Genomic DNA, 24,688 nt, shown 5'->3' on the forward strand with positions numbered 1-24,688 from the left:
GGGAGAAAAGAGGAGATGTAGCAAATAGTGAAACGACAAAAATCGTGGGGTTGGAAACAGTATTCCCTAGGGTTAAATTTTGAAAATAATATTAGAGCTCAAACTAAAAATAGTTCGAGCCTTAAAGGAGTGAGCTATTATAGCCCACTCCACTCCGCTTTACTCTTGGGCTTAACCAAGCCCTAAAAGTGTCACATAAATTCTTAAACTTTTACTTTTGTGTCTAATAGATTCACACAATTTTCAAGTTTGTATATTTTTAAATTTTATATAACTTTCAACACAAAACTTTTCTTTTGACAATATATGGAATGAGGGGATAAAACTTAGATCTCAAAGTTGATAATACAAGTTTATATCAATTGATCTATGCTCATATTGACTCTTTCCATATAAAACTTGATAGTAGACAATACTTTCTTTCCTATTTTTTAGATATCAACTATGATTTTGAGTATGTTATTATAAGATGTACAAAAAAGTGAAGATTTTCTAGTCCAAGTGAATGAATTATTGAAATTTCAAACATGTAAAACTAAAATTATTTTAGAGTTGGACAAATTATTCAATGAGGTTGTCACAATGTGGTTGTCTTATAATAACTGTAAAGTGTAGATTAAAAAAATTTGCGTGCTCTTAATGATTAATAGATGCCAATTTGAAATACTTCTCTCATATATATATCCAACGGTGAAAAACTCCCTGGTATATTTTGACGGCTCTCTAAATAATTTCTCACGAAATTTTATAACGTTTTTTTAACATACAAAATAAAATAAATATGAAAATAATGTAAGGCTAAATCCATTCGACAAGCTTGCTCTCTTACGCGAACGCTCGTCTAATTAAGCCCAGTGGCCCAACCAATTATATATATTTTTTAAAAAATTGTGATAATAACACATAAGACCCTCATAAAGATCCTATATTTCATATTTTCCAACTTGTCTATTATTTTTTTTTAAAAAAAATTCCAAATGGCTTCTTAATTACACAAAAATTAGAATCCAATTACCTTTTTGTCCTTAACCTATAATCAATTACACATTTTTCCAGAAAGGAACCTCAAAAGTTTCCTTGATTCACATGTACTTTTTATTTTAACCAATTTTTTTTCAAAACCCTCATTCTCCCTAGCTCTCTCTATCCCTCCCTCGTTCTCTCCATCTTCGCAGCAGCCCACGACTACCAAACCAGCGAGCGGTTCATCGATGACTACATTAGATGATGAACGACAGTCGAAGAATGACAGACACGAGTAGAACTCAGGCGACAAATGACAAACTCGGAGCGAAACAGTGAGCGACTCGATTAAATAGTGAATGATGAGCGACTTAGCTTGATGGCAGACAACGACTCAACTTGGATGATGGTGCACGCACAGCGGATTCGACTTGACACCTTGGACAATGTGTTACTTGGCTGGACGATTGATGATAAACGACTCGACTTGATGGTGGAAGGTAGTATGGTTTGAACGATGGTGGTCACGTCGCAGATGGTTGAACGACGAGAAAGGTGAAGATGAGGGGCCTCTTTTATTTTTCTTAACCACACACAAACACACATCCCAAGTATGTTATTGAAGGAAAACTAGTGACGGATTTTATGCAGAAGCGGTGATCGATCCCATTTTTAATTTTCATAGAATTAAGAAATTACAGGATAACAAGAAGAAGATTATACATTAATAAATCTAAATTTACAGCATGCATTGTATAAGAAATAGGGAAGGAATCGCTTACCCTTGAAGCCAAATTCTTCACGCTTCCCTCGATCTAGATCACGGTCTCTTCTCCGATCAGGACACCACTACAAACGAACCTTCTGTATTTTCTAAGGTTGAGAACTGGTCGGAGTTGTGGGCTCTGCCCTAAATTTTGAAGAGGGAGGAGAGATTGGGAGGGAGAAGAAGAACCTTTCTTCTCTCCCACACGCTACCTATTTTTCTGAGAGAATCAGAGGGAGGAAGTTGTAACTCCCTCCCTTTAATTAAAATAAATATAAAACTAATTTAATTAAAATTATATATATATATATACTATATGTTATATAAATACAATATATAATCTATAGTTTTATATTGTATCAAATACAATATAACCTATGATTTTATTATATCTCAACGATGCATGACATTTAATATAAATCATATTTATATTAAATTTAATTATATGAATCTCATTCATATCATTAGTATTTGAATCATATTCAAACTCCTCTCAAAATACTTTATATTATAATGTATCAAATACATTGTATTAATTATATCACATATAATTTAATTAATTATACCATATATAATTATTTTTTCTCAATTAATTTGAACAATTCAAATTAACTAAAAATTAATTCTCAATTAAATCCCTGTTAAGCTACAAAGGGAACTTTATGGACCTGTAGATTTAAGTTCCAATGGTGCTTGGATAATTAATTAAACTCTTTAATTAAATTACCCAACTTCCATTAACCATCGGTCAACTCCACTTAAGATCGACAGCTGCACTCTTCGCACTACAGATATATTTTTGTGTCCATTGAATATAACCAATCAACAGCGCGATGACCTTTTACAAATTGCCCGTAAGTACAATTGGACCAAATTACCGCTTTGCCCCTGTAGTTACATCTAATTCCTTAAGTACCATTGATTCCTTTAATGAACAATAAGTTATAGTCCAACTATGACCAAGTCCCTTTCGGGCCAAAAAAGGGTGAGAGAGCAATTTATGTACTTACCTCGACATCAGGGAAGGAGTGAATTCTGTCATGTATAGCTGTGTTCCCAACTTTCTAATTAGACTAATCCCTAAAATGATAGGCCTGTTGAGTTGGTAATCTGGCCACTCTCACCCATACAAATCAAAGGACCACCTTCATGAGCAAGAATTCGTAACTCACTCAGGATTCAGATCATGTCACCTATGGTCATCCTGGTGAAATGTAAGTCTCTACTATTAACGATGTTATATAATGAGACTAATCATTCCGTGGTCTGGTTTTAAACAAACTCTTTGTATAAGATACTCTCGCTCACATGTCTTCACATGAATGATTAGGATCAGATCATTTGTAGCACTTTACAACACTTGTAACATCTACAAAGCAGGCCGTAGCCGTAGTGTCACCAGGATAAGGTACCCAACCTTATCTATCTATTCTAGACCATTTAGATTATTATTTAAACAAGATCCACCTACATGTCTCTACATACTTGTCTAAATTACATAAAATAACCTAGGATCTTAGTTTATTGGATTGAGTGTGCTAATAAAATAACAATTATTTTATTAATAACAAATTATTTATACAATGTTTACAAACTACGATAATACAAGAGATTTAAGACACCAACCCCAACAATCTCCCACTTGTCTTAAAGCTTAGGGAGCCTAATGTACAATACAAATAAATTACAAAATACAATAAACTAGGGCATACACTATACCCAGTAACATCTCCCACTTGCCCTAGACAATATGTCGCATATCTTGTAGACCCAGACTTTCTAGATGACCCTCGAACACTTTAGCCGTGAGAGCCTTTGTAACCAGATCAACAATGTTGTGCTCCAAAGTAATCTTCATGATAGTCACGTCACCTTGATGCACAATCTCTCGAATCAAGTGATATTTTCGTTCAATGTGTTTGCTTCTACGATGACTCCTAGGTTCTTTTGAATTTGCCACAACACTACTGTTATCACAATAAAGTGTGATGGAAAAAGACATATTTGGAACAACTTCCAAATCAATAAGGAACAACTTCCAAATCAGTAAGGAACTTCTTAAGCCAAACGACCTCTTTAGTAGCTTCACAAGCAACTACATATTCGACTTCCATAGTGGAGTCTGCGATGCACTTTTGCTTGATGCTTCGCCAAACTATAGCTCCTCCATTCAGAGCAAACATTAACCTTGATATGGATTTTCGAATCTCAATCAGTCTGAAAGTTAGAGTCCGTGTATCCTGTAAAGATAAAATCCTTATCTCCATACACAAGCATAAAGTCCCTCGTTCTCCAAAGATACTTAAGGATTGTTTTGACGGCTGTTCAGTGATTTAATCCTGGATTGGATTGATATCGATTAACAATCCCTACTATATAGCAAATGTCAGGTCTGATGCATAACATTGCATACATAAGGCTACCAACAACCGATGCATAAGGAATTCGTCTCATTGCCTCAACCTGTTGAGGAGTTTTAGGAAACTGTTTCTTAAACAGTACAATTTCATGTCTGACAGGTAATAAATCCTTCTTGGAACTGTGCATCGAATATCTGACAAGCATCTTGTTAATATACGATGTCTAAGACAAGGCTAACCTTGATGGAGTATACAAGCATGCAACGAAAGCAAATAAAATCAATAAGCACTTTAATTACATTTGATTTGAGTTCTAAAGCATTCTTATTCAAGTGGGTTTCAAGTTACATACCTTTTATGATGAAATCTTCAAATCCAAGCTGCTCTTTACTCCAATTTAGCTCCAAATCAGTCCGTGAACTACCAAGTGGTCTTCTCTACTATTCTCAACCTTGAATTTAAATGGTGGAACTTAGATTTGAGTGAATTTGGTAAATATTTTGTGGGTTTGAAGAGAAAAGAAGATGAAATGCAGAAAACTGATTTTTCTGTATTCAATTCTCAGTCCATTTCCTTCAACTCGACAAATTGGAGATATTTTGTACTTTAGCAACATGCAAGCATTAACAGAAAACTCATGGCCAGTAGTTGCTTCTTTTAATTTAGTGGAATTGTGTGTGTACTAGGGAGGAACACCTCCTACTAGCTTCAAAGATGGGATAAACCCACTTTGAAATTCAATTTTCAAATTTCTCTTTTATTTCAAAATTTCAATTTATTTTAATTGATTATGAATTAATTAAAACTTGATTTAATCAATTCATAATTTGGTTAAATCAAAATCCAATTTCTCAAATTGAATTAAAATTGGAATTTATTTGAATTTATAATTAATTGAACATATTTAATTAATTAATTAATTTAATATCAAATATAAAATTAATCACACACTAAATTTTCAACATGAATTTTATTCATGTAATTGATATTTAAATCATCATTTAAATATTATACAGTTTCCAATTTTGTTTAATTTTAATAAATTAAACATTAATTATATTAAATATAATTGTGCAAACCCTAATTTGAATTTGAACTAATTCAAACTCAAAACCCTATTTTCAATTTGAACATTTTCAAATTGAAATTCAATTTGAACAATTCAAATTGATATCATTCCAAATTCACTTTTAATAATTCAAGGTGTTCATGTTTTATGAGCTAGTAGAGGGACCTTATGGACTTACAGATCATGAGCTCCAACGATTAAGATTAATTGGCTAAAACTCCTTAGACCGAATTAATCAGTATTCGTTAACTATCGAGTCACACCACTATAGCTCGATAGTTGCACTCTCCTCACTCTAGATATATTTGTGTCCACATGATTTAACCATAACAAGTAAGTCGGCCCTTCACAGGTTATTCGTAATAACGGCTGGGTCAATCTGCTATTTTACCTTCGATATTATGTCTTATTTCGCAAGTTTCAACTGATCCTCTAATGAACAATTGGTTTGTGATCCAGTCACTAAACCAGATCCCTCTCAGTCTAGTGAGAGGGTGGAGCCCTTATTCAAGACCTGGATTTAGTACTTAAGAGAACAACTATCCCTAAATCGGGTAGGCGTGAATTCCGCCTTGCACCCTATGTCCCAGTTATCTACCCGGTCTTACCCCTGAAATGGGAGACTTATTGAGCCGGTGCTGTTGAGCCAACTCTTACCTATGTAAATCTAAGGATAATCCCGAATAAACAGGAGTTCATAGTTAGCTCAGGATTAAGATCAAGTTACTTAGGTCATCTAAGTGAAATAGTCAGTTTTAAACAGTAAACAACGTTATAAAATAAGAATGACTTATTTCTTGGTCCGATCTTATGCAAACTCATTGTATAGGCACCCCCACTCCTTATGTCAATACATGAACGAATCTAGATCACTTTGTTTGTAGTATCTTTACAACAACTTATAATAGTTACAGAATAGGCCGCATCCAATAGTGTTACCAGAATAAGGTACCCAACCTTAATCATATACTATAAACCATTTTGGCTATTTACTCGAACTTGATCCATCTCTATGTCTCTACATAAAGTTCAAGAATTCATATAATAGCCATGGATCTTAGTTTATTGGATTTAGACTTTATGAATGCAATCAATAGATTCAATACCTTTATTGAAGAAATTTTGAATAACATCTTTTATTGATAATAAAATATGTTTAATTTTACAAATTGCGAGTTTTAGGACATAAAACCCAACAATACTCCCACTTGGACTAAAACTCCAGTGGATCAATATATACAAATATATATAATGTTGAGTTACACTGAGAGAACAAAAAGTATAAATACAATTGTTCATTATTTCCTTTATTGTGAAATTTTATATTGTACTTATTGTATTATATTTGTTGTATTTTATTCTTTCCTTATTTGTAATTATTTTATTCTTTCCTTATTTGTAATTCGGTATTTCTTCTATTTAAGAAACCCTTTCCTCCTAAGATTAATAAGAGAAAAAATAATGGTGTTTAGCATGGTATCAGAGCACCAAAATTTTTGAAACCCTAAAAACCTCCAAAAAAAAAAAAAAAACCCTATTTTTTTTCCTTTTTGAAACCCTAGAAAAAACCCAGCCTTTTGTCGGCCACTTGAAGCTCCGCCGCCGAACGTCCGCCTAAAAGTCGCGAACGTTGTTTAAGTCGCGTTTTTTGGTCGCGATTTCCCAGTCTGCCGTTTGACCATGTCTGTGCCGCCGATCGCCGTTTCCACTGTCGACCGGTTGCCACTGTCTGTCAGCTATAAATTTCCTAGTTGTTGGTACCCATCATTCGAGTTTGCGATAATTGTGGCCATTCAACCGGTCCCACTGTCCAAATAACAACCATTCGACTCAATGGGGATAATTTTCTTCGTTGGTCCCAAAGTGTTCAGATGTATATTTGTGGACAAGGGAAGATTGGTTACATCATAAGAGAAAAAACCATTCCTAGTCCAGATGACCCTTCATTCGCCAGATGGGACGCTGAAAACTCTATGGTTACGACTTGGCTTGTCAATTCCATGGTTGAAGACATTGGTTGTAACTTCGTGTGTTACTCTACTGCCAAGGAATTATGGGATAGTATAACTAAGATGTATTCTGATTTGGGCAACCAGTCACAAGTATTTGAGTTGAACTTAAAATTGGGTGATATACGACAAGGAACTAGCTCCGTTACACAATACTTTCGCTCATTAAAAAGGATTTGGCAAGACCTTGACCTCTTTGATACGTATGAGTGGAAGTCTACATAGGACCAAAAGCACTATAGGAAAATTGTTGAAGATCGTTGTATTTACAAATTCCTTTCCGGCCTCAATGTTGAGTTCGATGAAATTAGAGGTAGAATACTTGGAAAAACTACTCTTCCAACTATTAATGATGTTTTTTTATGAAGTTCGTAGGGAAGAAAGTCGCAGAAATGTTATGATTAGCAAAAAACCTATTAACTCAGTTGAATGCTCTGCGTTGGTGACTGAAAACACTGCAATGAAGGCTTCTAATCAATCCAATAAGCCACATGAAAAACCTCGTGTCTGGTGCAACCATTACAATAAACCTCGACATACATGTGAAACTTGTTGGAAACTTCATGGAAAACCTGCGAATTGGAAAAGTTCTAAGCAACATGCTTCTAATGCTAATGTAGTTCACTCCAGCCCATTTAATAAAGAGCAAATTGATCAAATTCTGAAGCTGCTACAGACCAATTCATCATCTAGTAATCCTAGTGTTTTCTTGGCATAATCAGGTACTTGTCCTCAAGCTCTCTCTTGCCTTAATTCATCTCCATGGATTATAGACTCTGGAGCTTCTGATCATATGACCAGCTCCTCTTGTTTATTTGAATCGAATTCTTCTGTGTATTGTAATGAAAAAATTTGCATTGCCGATGACAGTTTCACCTCTATTGCAGGAAAAGGAACTATTCCTTTGACTACAAAACTTATATTACGTTATGTTCTTCATATTCCAAAATTAGTTTGTAATTTGTTGTCCGTTAGTAAAATCTCTAAGGATGCTAATTGTCATGTTATCTTTTGTGAAACTCACTGTATCTTTCAGGATTAGGAATCGGAGGAGACGATAGGACGTGCTAGGATGATTAATGGTCTTAGTGTTTGTTTTTCTTCTGTTAAAGAAACTATCATGCTTTGGCATCGTAGATTAGGGCATCCAAATTTGTTTTATTTAAAGTATCTTTTAATCCAAATTGTTCATTAAATCGTAGATTAAATTTGTTTTATACTTTTTGGTTCTCTCAATGTAACTCAACATTGTATATATTTGTATATATTGATCCATTGGAGTTTTAGTCCAAGTGGGAGTATTGTTGGATTTTATGTCCTAAAATTCACAAATTGTAAAAGTTAAATATATTCTATTATCAATAAAAGATGTCATTCAATATTTCTTCAATAAAGGTATTGAATCTATTAATTGCATTCATATAATCTAAATCCAATAAACTAAGATCCATGACTACTACATGAATACTTGAACTTTATGTAGAGACATAAAGATGGATCATGTTTGAGTAAATAGCCAAAACGATCTATAGTATATGATTAAGGTTGGGTACCTTATTCTGGTAACATTATTGGATGCGACCTACTCTATAGCTATTACAAGTTGTTGTAAAGATACTTCAAACGAAGTGATCCAGATTCGTTCATGTATTGACATGAGGAGTGAGGACGTTCTATGCAACGAGTTTCCATAATATCGGACCAAGAAATAAACCACTCTTACTTTTTAACGTTGTTTACTGTTTAAGACTGACTATTTCACTTAGATGAACTAGGTAACTCGATCTTAATCCTGAGCTAATTATGAACTCCTGTTTATTCGGGATTATCCTTAGATTTACATAGGTGAGGGTTGGCTCAATAGTGCCGACTAAATAAGTTTCCCATTTCAGGGGCCAAACCCAGTAGATAGCTGGGAACATAGGGTGCAAGACGAAATTCATGCCTACCCGATTTAGGAATAGGGGAAAGATTGTTCTCAATCCATGTATTGAAGAAGGGGTCCTACAATCTCACTGGCTCAAGAGGGATCCGGTTTAGTGATTGAATCATAAACCAATTGTTCATTAGAGGATCAGTTGGAACTTAAGGAACAAAATATAATATCGAGGGTAAAATAGCACATTGACCCAGTCGGTATTACGAACAACCTGTGAAGGGTCGACTTACTGGTTATGGTTATATCATGTGGACACAAATATATCTACTGTGAGGAGAGTGCAACTATCAAGATATAGTGGTGTGACTCGATAGTTAATGAATACTGATTAATTCGGTCTAAAGAGTTTAGTCAATTAATCTTAATCGTTGGAGCTCATGATCTGTAGGTCTATAAGGTTCCTTTACTAGCTCGTAAAACATGAACACCTTGAATTATTAAATTGAGTGAATTTGGTATGATATCAATTTGAAGTTTTTAAATTGAATTTCAAATTGAAATTTTCAAATTGAAATTAGGGTTTGAATTTAGATAGTTCAAAATTCAAATTAGGGTTTGTACAATTATATTTGATATAATTAATTAACATTTAATTTATTGAAATTAGACGAAATTGGAGCGTTTATAATATTTAAATATTGATTTAAATATTAATTACATGAATAGGATTCATGTTTAAAATTAGGTGTGTGATCAATTTAATATTTGATATTAAATTAAAATTAATTATTTAAATATGTTTAATTAATTAAAAATAAGTTTCCAATTTTAAATTCAATTTAGGAAGTTGAATTATTTAGATTTAATTAATTATGAATTAATTAAATTAAAGTATTAATTGATTATGAATTAATTAAATTGAATTTGAATTTAAAAAGAAAAAAAAATGGAAATTGGAGCCCAAAAGAGGGTTTTTCCCACATTTGAAGCAAGGAGGATCTGTTCCTCCTCCATGCACACACAATTCCCACTTCAGATGTGAAGCTACTGCTAACCATTAATGAGATTAGAAGTGCTTGCATGATAGAGTTGTTTAAAAACTCTCCAAATTTTGCCGAAAAAAGTTGATGAGCTGCTGAAAATAAGTTTTTGCAACTTTATCTTCTTCCTCACATAAACCTACATTTTTACCTTACAAATTCACTCAAATCTGAGTTCAACCACTCAAATTCAAGGCTGAGAATAGTAGAGAAGATATCTTGGTAGTTCACGGTTGATTTGGAGTGAAGAACAACTTGGAATTTGAAGAATTCATCAAGAGGTAAGTAACATGAAACCCACTTGTGTTTTTCTGAAAATGCATGCTTTAAAACTTAAATTAAATGTAATTAGAGTGCTTATTGATTCTGTTTGCTTCTGTTGCATGCTAGTGTATCCTACGGGACAATTCCACATTCCTCTAGGTATTTGGCAAAGGGCTCTGGACGTTGTTCACATGATCCATCGTATCTACCGTAGTATTCACCACCACTATCAGATTTGATGGCCTTAATTTTCTTTCCAAGTTGAAGTTTAACTTCAGTTTTGAACGACTTGAAAACGTCCAAAGATTGAGACTTCTCATGAATTAAATATAGGTACCCATATCTTGAATAGTCGTCTACGAATATAATAAAATTTTGTTGTCCATTCCAAGAAGCCATAGGGAATAGACCACAAGTGTCTGTATGTATTAGTTCTAAGACATCTCAGCATCTGTTGAGACCTAATTTTTTTTTTATATTTGTTTTTTATTCCTTAATACATTCCACACAAACGTCGAAGTTACTTAAATCAAGAGAATCAAGAATTCCATCTAACACAAGTCTCTGAATTCTCTATTTAGAGACATGACCTAAACGTTTGTGCCATAATATAGAGGAATTCTCATTTAATTTACGCTTTGTACCACATGAATTAGATAATAGGATCTTGTTAAATGAAGCAAAAGAATCAAGCATATATAGATTATCAATTAAAGAATTGGTACCAATAAGCTTGGAATCTTGAAAAAGGCTAACTTTATTATTTCCAAAAGAACCAGAAAAACCAAATTTGTCCAAACTGGAAATAGAAATTAAATTTTGTCTAAATGACGATACAACAAAAGTCTCATTCAGATCCAAATAACAACCAGTTTTTAAATGCAATCTAAAATTCCTAATAACTTCAATTGGAACTGTTTTGTCATCGCCCATATAGATGAATCTTTTAGCATCACTTGGTGGCCGACTCCACAGGTGACCTTGTATTGATATACTTATGTGAGTAGTAGTACTAGAATCCACCCACCAAGTATTTGTAGGGTACATATGCTAATTTAACTTCAGAACAAACCAAAGTAAGAAGTTTACCCTTCTTTACAAGCCATTTGGCGTACCTAGGACAATATTTCTTGAAGTGACCTTTCTTTTTTCAGAAAAAACAAGGATTTTTAGTAGTTTGTTTTTTGCTCTTATTCTGCTGACATGTCCCTTCTGCAGCACTCGTAGATTTCCTTTTCTTATCATGAGAGTCAGTTGTCAAATGAACACTTTTTGTCATTTCTCTCTTAATTCTATGATCCTATCTTCTTATTGTACATATTGTGAGATAAGCTCATTAATACTCAATTTATCCTTTTGATTATTATACCTTATCTTAAACTGCGTGAATTATGCGGAAAGAGAGATAAGTACTAGATGTACAAGTAAATTTTCATTTATCTCGATATTAAATGCCTTTAATTTACCAGTGAAATTGGACATTTCCATAATGTATTCCCTTATGTTTCCATTGTCCTTATACCTCATAGAAGTTAAAGAAGTCAAAAGACTACTTACTTTCCATTTTTTATTTTTAACAAAATATTTCTCAATTTGAGCAAAGAACTTATTGACATTTTCACTTTTCATGATAGAGCCTCGAAAAGACTCCGGAATGGAGTGCATAATGATCATCAAACACATGCGATTTGACAGTTCACACTTCTCTATATTAGCCATATTCAGTTGTTCCATAGTAGAAGTAGGTTTATCGATCCTTAATGCAAGGTCCAAATCCATACACCCGACAAGTATCTCTAGGCTTTCTTTCCAAATCTTGAAGTTCGATCCATTCAACTTAGGGATTTAACTCAGATTTCCAGATATTTGAGTAAGACCAATTAAAACAATAAACAACAAAACATATCCTCAAAATTAAAATATAATAAAATAATTTCACATATGTGGAGAGACCTAGCACAACATTGATGTCCAACCTTTGGGCAAAAAACATCTGTAAATGGTACTCTTAATACAGTAATCAAAGTACCGACAATAAACTCTATAAAAAAAATAACCTTTCTTTGGACCGACTATTTTTCACTAGAGCAATTATTATAATTATAATATACTCATTGCCACATGCATATCCACAATTTGGCCAAATAATTATCTTCTTTTGGGTCGATAATTATTTGCATAAATACATGGATATGCACATCTCTTATATTTTAGAATTAAATTAATCTAGATAATAAGGGCTACTTTGGTAACATATTATTTTGAATAATTCATTCTAAAATGTAAGACACAATAATATAACAATATTATTGTTAAAAAATAATGGAAAAAGAATACTAATGATCTTTACGGTAAATTCACCACAAATTTACATAGTACAATTAAAGCAACATGTGAATATTACAAAAAATCAACAACCAAATTCAAACTCAAGTCCATAAAATAATGAACTAAATTTAACTTAAAACCGAATATGATTAATTAAGCTTGAATGCACATCATAATTAATCAAATTAAACTTATCCACGTATGATTAATTAAACTTGAACTTAAATTTTTAATATCAAATTTAAACATAAATTCACAATATGATTAATCAAATTTAAATTTACTACATGATCAATCGAGCTTGAATCCACAACATGATTAATCATTTTTTTAAAAAATCGAATTCACAATATTATCAATCAAAATAGAACCTAGATGCACAAAGTTATCAACTAAAAATCTAGGTTCAAAATTCACAAAGTTATCTGTTAATAATTAAAGAAAACTTAAAAAAAAAAGAAAAAAGAAACAAACAAAATATTAATTCTTCAAAGCAAGAACAACCCATTTGTACTTCAAATGGCTAATACTCTCATTCACGTTGGCAAGATCTTTGATTGAAATAGATTTTGCCTGGATTGCACACCACCGCTGGCAAGTCTTCCAACCGAAACCCATGAAACCAACTGCCAACAATACCTTACTGGTCTTGCATTTTAATGAACACCAAAGATCGTTCGCAACCCCGATTGCTTTCTTCCATTTGTTAACGTGAAGTGAGGGTTTCAACATTTTATTTTATTTTATTTTTTAATTTTATTTTATTCTTCTCATACCCAATAAAAAACAAAAAGCCAACAATTCAACATGAAATTTATGCTCTGACACCATTTGTTAATAAGATTACTTTATATCTATATTAAATAGATAAACCCTAAGATCATTCATGCCAAATTATCAAAAATAATAACATATCGAATTCCATTGAAAAACTAATGATAGCTTCAAGATGATGATAGATGACTATGGTCTTCCTTAACCAAGACTAAGATGACTATAGGACTATAATTTTCCTCAATCAAAACTCTGAATGTATCGGAACCATAGTCCTAAGGTCTCTTTATATACTAGTTCAATTAAGGTTCACATTAATCCCATTAAACCTTAATTAACTAGAAATGAGTTTTTATCCATTAAGTCCATACTCAACAATCTAGGACTTTAATTAATTAGATCTCAATCTAATAAAATAATCCAATATGATAAATTATTAATCCACATACATAGTCCATATTTTAATTAAACATGTTATTATTTAAATATGTCTAACAAAAAATAGATAAAAAAGGAAAAAATTTAGAGATCGAAGAAAGACTCATAGGCTTAATTTTAAAAAGCAAAAACAAAAAATAAAATGATTACTAAACGGGACCTTAATTTATTGTTTGTAGTGGACAATACACCCGATATTACAACTTAAGACTATCTATAGCCTTCCTATTGCACGGTTGTTCGGTCCTTGTGCATCCACACTGCTTCGATAGACAGCACGAGTAGTGCTCACATTACACTCATAGGATTGTGGATATTGTATTTATTTTGATCATAACATTGTAGCAAAGAAACAATCCATCATATGTTGGTCTAGTGCCAAAGCTGAGTATAAATGTAATGCTGTTGGTGCAACTGAATTCGTATGGCTTCAGTCCCTTCTTCTTGATTTACAAATTACTTTATCTATGTCTCCTTCACCTAGCTAGTGTCATTCCCATTTCGTCCTCAATAGAAAGTTATATGTTCAAAATCTTCCAAATTAATGTTCAAGCTCAATGTCAGTGATGCCACGACAATACCCATAGCAATTGGGCTTCGAGTCTGGTCTTTCCCCTTATTTTTCATGTAAAATGACCCAAGCCCATTGATGAAATTACTTGTTGCTGGGCCATCATGGCTAATTTCTTTCTTTTAAAAATAAGATATTGTAATTAAAGTGTGGGTGGAGAATCGAATCTCAGACTATGAGATTGATAGTATAAATATTATGTTAGTTGAACTACGCTCTTGTTGATCATCATCCCTAATTTTATTATTCCATCATTGTATTATATAGTGAATTGTTTCTAAATATTTATAAATATATGGAAGCCAAGGGTTTCTCTTTTCTTCCACATTTTCCACATTTTCTTAAGACAGCTTAGTATTGCCAGAGTGTCTCTCGAGGAAAGAAAAAGGAACTCAAGCCAATATTTTCAACTTATTGCCTCCCTTGGACTTTCAAACGTTGATGGAACCCATTTCCTATTCTCCAGAATTTATTACGACTTCATAACCGAAATGGGATTTTATAAAATAATACACAGTTTCATTACTATTTTGTTTTTTAAAATTAAGTTTATGAATATCTAAATTTGTTCATTTGTTATCTACCTTTTATTAATGATTTAAAAATCACACCAAATTTTGAGAACTAAAAAAATAGATTTCAAAAAGTTATTTTTGTTTTTGGAATTTAGTTAAGAATTCAATTATTGTACTTAAAAAATATGCAAATCATTATAAAAAGTGTGGATGAAGTAGACTTAAATTTCAAAAATAAAAACAAAAAATCAAATGATTACCAAATGAGCCTTTAGAAATTAGTAAATGTACCATTTTGTTTGGTCACATGGTGAGTGGAATGCAGTTGTTTCTGAGAAATGACAACTAAATATAACTTGAATTTGAATCATGGCGGAGTAGTTTGGCTGCCCAATTTTGAATTCTACATGATTTTTTCACAAAAATCCAATGATATCATGTTGATCGAAACAATTTGCAAGTAATAGGATCAGGATACGAGAATCGAGAGCGAGTAAATGAAAACGGCCCACATCCAACGAGAAGTGGGAGTGAGAATCGAGAGAGGTAACTGGGGAGTGGGAACGGGTATCAAGGCTCGGACGTATAGGGCCTGTTGAGCCCATTTGCATGGACAATTAGATAATTTCGCAGGCGCCTGATGCAAGTCATAGTTCATTTTCTATTGAAATAATGAGAGCAAGTCATTTTTCATTTGGGCCATGGGTCATCCATAGAAAATTTCCGTAGCTAAATTTGATACATGGCTTATTTGATTTTCTTTTATTTTTTACTTTCAAAACAACATATTTTGTGTCACATAGGGTTTATTCGCGAACTCTCAACACTTAACTATTTAGCCTCATCTTAGTCACGACCCATACAATAATGTATAAAATTGCAGACCCAACAATATTTCTAGACTCAACAATACTTTTCAGATAACTTGGTAGTATAAATTTCATACTACATCCATCATATGTATGAAAGTAAAACATGGATATCTTTGTTTTACTCTTAAAAATTAACCAACAATGGCTGCGTATTTAACAGAGAAATATTGTTTCGTAGCTTCTTCCCACTCTTCTTAGACATATTTGTTCAATAACCTCAATATATTCATCAAACCATAGCTTTTTCAGAAACAAGAACACAAAAACAATGCTGCAAAATTAAAAAGTTTTATCTAAAACATAAACCATTGATAAATGTCATATAAATTTTCTAGGACATATATACTTTGGTTTCTCTTTTTAAGGTTGCTATCTTGTAAAGTCCAACATTGATAGAATGTCTTTACAACGACATTGACAGTAAATTGTTGGTCGGTCCCTAAGAGATAAGGATAACCAAAAAGAAACAAAACTGAGTTGGAGACAGAAAAATAGAACCATAAAAAATGTTATAAAATTTGCAATATTTAGCCAAACCCTTTGAAAACTAAAACTTGAAGGCAATGAAGAAGTGAAGGGCAATTCTTAGCCACCAAAAGAATGGAACAGCCTATTCCAAAGCTTCAATGCCTTTGTTTGCTCAGACAGTGAAACTATTCCTTCAAATGGAACAAAGGCTGCCCCACATGTTCTATTCCCCTCCAACATCAACTTCCCCTACCAAAATTTTTCTGTCCCAATTTGGTTCTAAACTTTTAAAATTGTGGGCTATTTATTTTTTGGAAGGTAAATAACTGGAATTTTTAGATATCTGAAATTATAGATATTAGTAATTATAGATGCTTGACATTTTTAGATTACTATATTTGTTTTGTCAAAATATTTTTGTAGATATCTGAGAATATTTTGATAACCGTGTTTGTTTTATAGAATTTCTACTCGGAAATATCTTAAACTTACATAAAGTTTCAAGAATGCTCTTATGACTATTTATTAATTTTATGATATAATCCGAATTTTTATAACATATTTGTTTTTATCAATTTGAATTTATTTAAATTAATATAATTTTTATTGCTTTTATATTTTATTTTTCTCAACAAAATAATATATCATAATTAAAGATTTTTTATAGAATAAATATTAATTCAAATATAAATTTAAATATATTACTACAAAAATATAAAAATTACGATATAACTAAAAATATATGATATACATGATCGACAGTATTTATTTTATTTATATAACGCAAATGAAGATTAATATATTTACGTAAAATAAAATAAAAAGGAAGAACAAAAATGTAAAATGGGGATGCCCTCAACTCGGGAATTTGGAAAACCCATGTTTCAGGAGGGCATCCAAAACTTTTTAGATGTCCTCCGTCCGGGAATCCTAAGATGTTCGAGAATCTTCAGATATCCGAATATCTTACAATATCGCAAAACAAATACGGTAATCTAGATGTCCACTCCATGGGAATCTAAGATGTTTGCGAAAAAAACGTCCCTTCGACCTTTTGTCTTGTTCCCAATGTACGTCATTGAACTTTCAGAAAATGAAATTTTGTGTCTAACAGATTATTGACTTTTTGGCTTGTTCCCAAAATATGTCGATGATACATATTTTGTGTGAGTTAAACTATTCGTTTATTTTAAGTGTCATTGACTTCTTTGATATTTTTTAAAACTCATAAATTGAACTAGACACAAAATAGAAAGACTTGAATTGCATTTTTAAACACTTAATTGACCTATCATATGTATAAATTTGAATTTCATGCCTAATTCAAATTAACATATCTTATATAGATGAATCAATTTTAAAAATTTTGAATATGTTAAGAATATAGTTGACAAAAAATTAAGAAGTTCATGGTTTTATTAAACCTAAAATAAAAAATTTACAGACTGTGTTGGAAAGCTTTTAAAAGTTGAAAGATTAAATGGGCACTATAAACTTAATTTAAAATTATAATAAAATATATTATTTTTTAAAAAAGCCTCACCATGCTTTAGTGGAATTTTAGATAGTATTTATCCTTTAGGCGATGTAATAGATTGTTTACATTGTTATGACAGTGACGCCTCCTTTTTGCAAGATCTAACAACAAAACCTTCCAAATTTAATGGTGAGGAAGAGAGTGAAATAACTTCGAATTTATTATGACATAAACGAAATTGATAAGTAAAGAAAGTAAGAAAAATATAAGCAATAAAAATTTAAGTAAAGATTTATATGACTTACTAATAGTGTGTTTGCTAAAATAACAGACCAAGAGAGAGAACAATTTTATTATTAGAGAGAAATACCATAAAATATATCTGCATAGACAACAGTAAGATTGAGAGAGTTTATGTATAGCACTTCTCCAAATCCTAGGCCTAAAATCGTAAAGAACATATAATGTGTTAGATTTTGGGGGTATGTTGTACCCAAGCACACACCCAGGTGCACTGTGTCACAATTGCACTTTCAAAAGCTTCACTTGGTGATTGTGCGGCACTTGTTCCCACTCACGAACAAGTCAATCAGTTCGAATACAGAATGCCGATGGTACACCGGGTGCCTCTTGCAACCTCCACTCCCGTTTTAGAGAAAATGGTTTTAGAAAACGGGTCTGGAGAAAAGGTTTTCGCAAACAGTTTAAATGAAGAATAGAGAAGAGAAAGATTGTAGTAGACTAGAAAGCAATAAGCAACAACAACAACTTTATAACATAGTACTCTGAGTACGGGGAAGTGATGGTTAGTCTTATCCTCATATAGTGCATTATGAACAAAAACACATTCGCTACCCTTGCATATGGAAATGGGCGAGCGGTCACTCACTAAGAAAAATACATATAAACCAAACTACCTAGCGAAAGAAAATACATAGGATGAAAGCATAATAAAAAGAGGTGGAGGCGGACATGCGGCCATGGGCAACACGCCTTGGTCAAGCATGATAGTGACATTCTCCCTCACTCAATTGGTTGACGTCCCCATCAACTGACTCTGCTCGAACTTAGCCTACTATTGAGTAGTTTCCTTTGAGGCCTTCCACGTGCTCCCAACGAACTTCTGTCTTGGAGGCTTCTCAACTTCTCCAGGAACTCTTGCCAGCTTGGTCCCAGTCCTTCAGCTCTGTTGCTTCTTCCCGCAAGTCCCTCGTGGGCTTCTTCTCCTGCCATTCTCTTTATTGTGGCATGCGGACGGGTCACCACCCTGCATCTGTCATCGACTTGGTTGGGATGATAGGGTTTCAGTCTACTTACGTGGATGATATGATGAATCTCCATCTATGATGGTAACTGCACCAAATAAGAGGTTTTCCCAACCCTTTCGATGACTTCCACCAGTCCTCTAAAGCTGCTTACAAGGCAATGTTCTCTTTGCCCTCGAATTCGAAATTTTCCCAGGCACAAATTTACTCAAACCTAATCTCCTGGTAGGAACTCTCAGTTTCTGGGCTTCCCTCCTCTTCTTCTCTTCCTCTTTGGAGTTGGGGTCTTGTGTAAACTGTCCAGCTCAACAACACGATACTGTTTTAAGACACGTAAAATGTTCTGGGGGGCCTTCCTTTCCGTGGTTTCGACTAACTCGTGGGTAAAGTCCTTCTCTAGTTGGAGGGTCGAGATCATTCTCATCCTATTTGGCCATTTGATCTCAGCATGCATAACGGTGGGCATAGACCCTGTGATCACTAAACACTTAGTGAGGGGTATCGGTATTACCTTATGCTCAAGCAAGAACACCACATCAAAGTCGTCCATCTTGATGATAATGAAATCGGCAAGGCCACTCTAGTCTCCCAACTTTACGACTGTTCTCTTTGCCATTCCTATAATCGACAAGGCCTCAGAGTTCATTGCTTTCATTTTACCTGCACCTCCTTCCCAATGAATATTCAACCATTTGGCTTCTGTTTCGGATATAAAATTATGGGTGGCCCCTAAATCGATCATGGTACTTTTGTCCGATCTATGGTTGACCCAAGCATCAACATACATCAGTCCGCCTCCTTGGGACCCCTTTACTTCTCCTACATCCTTCTGGAGGGCAGCTAAAAATCTCAAGGCCCTAACCCATGGGGTTCTATCTTCCTCTGCTTGTATATTCTCGTCCTCTACCCGAAGAGTTTTTCCTTTCCAGTTCGAAGTTAATGAGGCTTAAAAAGCGTTAAAGGTTGCTCGTTCCAGACATTTGCTCACCTTGCGCGGTCCTTTGCCTATGTAACAGGATAAGGGCCGATAAAAATTCTTCTGATTCTACCCCCACCACGTATTTCTAGTCGTCTGTTGAGAGGGCCTGCTATCCCCATTATTTTCTTTATCTTCCACACTGTTTCTTGATGGGCTCGATCTGTTTCTCTTTCTTCCCCTATTAGGGAATCTCGAGTGTTGCTTCATCTCTTAAGATTCATCAATCAAGTCAAATAACCGTTCGGCCACTGCTTATGCGGTTGGGAGATCCTGTATTATCTGGTCATACAGTTTTGTTTTTGCCCATGGTTTCAGGTCTTCGACAAAACATAAAACTTTGTCTTTTTCAGACATATCTCTTATGTCCAACATCAATCTGACAAATTGTTTCACGTAGTCCCTAATAGTATTGGTATGTTTCAATTCTCGTAGCTTACGTCTTGCCAAAATCTCAACATTTTCGGGGAAGAACTGAGAACGTAACTCTTGTTTCAGTCTCTCCCATGTGTCGATGGTACATCGACCCTCTTGGACTTGAAACGGGACCTCCACTATAGCTTGGCATCTTCTGCTAGGTGCATCATTGCTAGGGTGATCTTCGAATCTTCAGTCGTTTTGTTTGTAGCCCTGAAGTACTATTCCATGTCAAAGATAAAATTTTCTAGCGTCTTTGTGTCGCGGCCCTGCAGAAGGGCTTAGGCTCGAGTATTTTTACCCTATTGAATTGGGTTGCACCACCGACTGGGGCTTGATTTCCCACTGCTCTCATGGTGATGTTAACTCTTACACTAATGTTTGCGATCTCTGCCCGGATTACATTGATGGTGGCTCGAAAGTCCTTGGACAATTAAGTCACCATCTGAATGATCGCTCTCTGCGAGCTGTCTAGTTCTTTGACGCGCTCTTTTATCGGGGCAACAGAACCCGACGAACCATCCCCACGCTCGAGAGGCCCACTCATCGTAGCTTTTGCCTCTAAGGTCTCAACCCTTGTCAACAATTCCTTGATGGGCATCCCATCTAAGCGGCTAGTTACCGCATCAATTTCATCGGCGACTTCTTGTAACCGAGTCTCTAGGAATCGAACTTGATCAGGGACTTCTATTAAATAGAGCATTTTCTCTTCAATCTTGATCAATCGGTGAACATGGGACTTGCCCAACTGCTTCATAGCAGACATGATCACAGCTTCTCAACTTTACGAGCCGACTTGGCTCTGATACCAATTGTCACAATCGCACTTTCAAAAGCTTCACTTGGCGATTGTGCGACACTTGTTCCCGCTCACGAACAAGTCAGCCAGTTTGAATACGGAACGCCGATGGCACACCGGGTGCCTCTCGCTTCCACCCTCGTTTTAGAGAAAACGGTTTTAGAAAATGAGTTTGGAGAAAAGGTTTTCGCAAATAGTTTGAATGAAGAATAGAGAAGAGAAAGATTGTAGTAGGCTAGAAAGTAATAAGCAACAACAACAACTTTATAACATACTACTCTGGGTATGGGGAAGCAATGGTTAGTCTTATCTCCATATAGTGCATTCTGAATAAAAATATATCCGCTACCCTTGCATATGGAAATGGGCAAGCGGTCCCTCACTAAGAAAAGTACATATAAACCTAACTACCTAGCAAAAGGAAATACATAGGATGAAAGTATAGTAAAAAGAGGTGGAGATGGACATGCGACCATGGGCAACACGTCCTGGACAAGCATGACTGTGACAGACTGCCTGTGGACCTCAATTCACCAACCATCGAAGTTAGGAAAAAAAAGTTGGAATTCTGGAGGATGGAATTGTGAATTAAACACATCTTGCTTGGTCTAATAAGTTTGATGTTTTAATTTATTACACTTTAATCTTCCTGACAATTCTAATACGTTCTCCAAATACCCCTAATTAAGGATTATGTGTGTGTGTGTGTGTGGAAATGAGTGGCGTTGTGGGAATGATGGTTTGAGGAAATTGATGTAATTGAGAAATTTAAATATAATATTATATTATTTGTTGGAAATTAAATGACATTGTTGGAATTTTTAAAAGGAACAAATAAATAATTATTTTATTTTAATAATAAAAAATGTGGAAAATCAAAATTGAGAGGATAATTGAAATTGAAAATTGAAAATGACAACGGAGGAAGAATTTGGAGAAACTAAGAAATTTTATTGAAATTTTACAAGTACAAGCTCTTCCTTTTTTTAGGAAAAATACTTAAAAGAAACTCATACAAGACTCACTCTGAAAACTTCTGCCTTAACTATCTATTAAGCCTCTTTTATATAGATTTAGGAGACTACACTATAGGAGACTTATTTACATAAATCAAGCTAGTTATTCTTTACATCATGGATTGTAGAACACGTCTTTACAAAAGATGACACTTAAAGTCTAAAATTACACTTGTACAATACTTTAACACTTTAAAACCTAAAATGACACACGTACAATACTTTGTCTTCATTTTCAATTTGATAATTTTGTGTTCTACTGATTCAGATCAATGGATTGGGTTTTAGTGTAAATGTGATGTATAAAATTTATAAATTCGTTTGTATCCTCTTCTTTTTGAAGGTTGAATGTATTTTCTTCTTGGCTAATAGTGAATTAAGACGAAATTTGTTGAAGGATAACAATGAGATTTTCTTCATTTGATACTTGTGCAATTGCAGCCATCGGTCTTGATTTCTGAATCAAGAATTGTTAACTTTTTTGTAGGTTTGTTTCATGTTGTGGGGATAGATAGAAAATCATTTCTTCACTACATTTTTTGAAGCAACAACTGTGTTAATTTCGTCCTACAATTTGATTCTGTATGTTTGAAAAAGACGGTAGATTCCCTTCAGTTCTGTGATTGAGTAATTCCAGCAAAAGATCTATGCCCGATGAAAATAATTTGAAAAACATATAGTTAAATCAAAAGAATTTGAGAAAGTATTATTTGAAATATATTTAAAACTTTCAAAAATTTGGTATGGTAGGATGACTCATTAAGACCAAATATATCTCACCAATCATTAAACCATAATGAAAATTTTTTGAATACATATTTTGTCAAGTATTATGAACCAGGAATGATTAAAATTATTTAAACAAAACATATTGTACCAAACATTTTGATAATTGATGTATGAATAAGTTTGTAGAAGAAATTGATGAGAAAATCTTTTTTTGATATAAATACTTTGGTTCCATTTGGTTGGAGTTAGAACACAAAGAACCCGAACTTTTAAAAAGGCAACTCTGTTGGGGTCATCTTTGTTTCTATTATGAGTGATTTCAATTGAGTCGGTATGAACAAGAATAAATTCATAGAATAAACGAGTTTTTTGTGGATGATTTGGAATAAAATGAAAATTTGACGGAAATATTTTTTTAGATTGTTTCAGGAATAGAATTACCTAGGAATTCTGGCTCAAGAGTTGTAATATATAAAGTTTGGGTTTTATTATGGTGAGAGGTAGATGAAGCTGGTCAACAACTAAAAGTTTTGTTTGAGGGTATAACTTCTGAATTTTGAGAGTTTGAGTTTGTGATAGCTTGGATGTAAGTGGTTGGAGGAGTGGATGACTCAGTTTTGGTAGGAGAAGAGTTGATTGTCAAGGTAAAAGGCCTTGAAATGATGGATGATCTCAAAATTTGAAATTTATTTGACAACAATATTGTTTAAGGATCTTTCCCATTTCAATCCTCTTTTGCTTGTGATGATTCTCCTTGAGAAATTGAAACACTTGAGAGTACGAGACTTTGGTTTGCGGAGGTGTTGATCGTTGTTGTTATTCTTGATTGCGATCATTCTTTTCTTCTTTCTTGCTAGTAGAATTCATTCATTCTTTTCATTCTCTCTTTCACTCTCTTTTTTACTCTTTCCTTGAAGAAATTCTCTCGTGAGGTAATCGGGAAGGGAGTTTGTACTTCCTTTTATAGCTTTAATTTTGAAGTCAAAACGAGAAAGTCTTACTTGACATCTGACAACAATTTATCGAGAAACTAGATTTTTAACATCATTTTATAAAACATCTGTAGTTTCTTTGCAATCAACACGTATTAAAAGCTTTTGTTGATTAGATCACTTTGGAATTTGTTTGTACATAAAAACAATTGATAAAATCTCATTTTTTATGGTTGAATAATTTTTTTTTGAGATCCTAGCTAGATGCCTAAATGATATCTAACTAGTTGTTCTTGACCATTGTTGGACTGTTTGGGAGTATCATTATATCCTATATCTGATGTATCTGTTTTTACAATGAGTGATGCATGTGGATTGACGATGGATAAACATGGAAGACTTTCAACTAGACCTTTGATGGTCTTAATGATGCATGTATGTTGATGAGTCCATGGAGGGGGAGTTTTTGAAGTCTTTGACATAAACATTCGCATTTTTGTCTTAAATTTGGATTAAAGTCTAATATATAATTTAAACAACCTAAAAATATTTAAAATTGATTTTTATTAATGATTTCATCTGGGAATTTGTTAGCAAATTATGTCGATTTTTGAATTGATTTTATTTTTCCTTGAAAAATATTGTATCCTAAGAACCTTATTTTTTGTTGAAATAGTTTTATTTTAAGTAGAGAAACAACTAAACCATTTTGTTTAATTATTTTATAAAATATTTTTAGATGTTTAAAATGTTGTTCTAGG

At 33.5% G+C, this 24,688-nt stretch overlaps 1 pseudogene; it reads left to right on the plus strand.

Moving 5' to 3' along the window:
• Positions 1-1,342: 1,342 nt before the first annotated feature.
• Positions 1,343-7,885, plus strand: LOC150037617 (uncharacterized; annotated as a pseudogene).
• The last annotated feature ends 16,803 nt before the right edge of the window (positions 7,886-24,688 follow it).

The sequence above is a fragment of the Benincasa hispida genome, chromosome 2 (genome assembly GCF_027475165.1).
Source record: "Benincasa hispida cultivar pf3 chromosome 2, pf3_genome.v1.1, whole genome shotgun sequence".
In the NCBI taxonomy this organism is placed as follows: domain Eukaryota; kingdom Viridiplantae; phylum Streptophyta; class Magnoliopsida; order Cucurbitales; family Cucurbitaceae; genus Benincasa; species Benincasa hispida.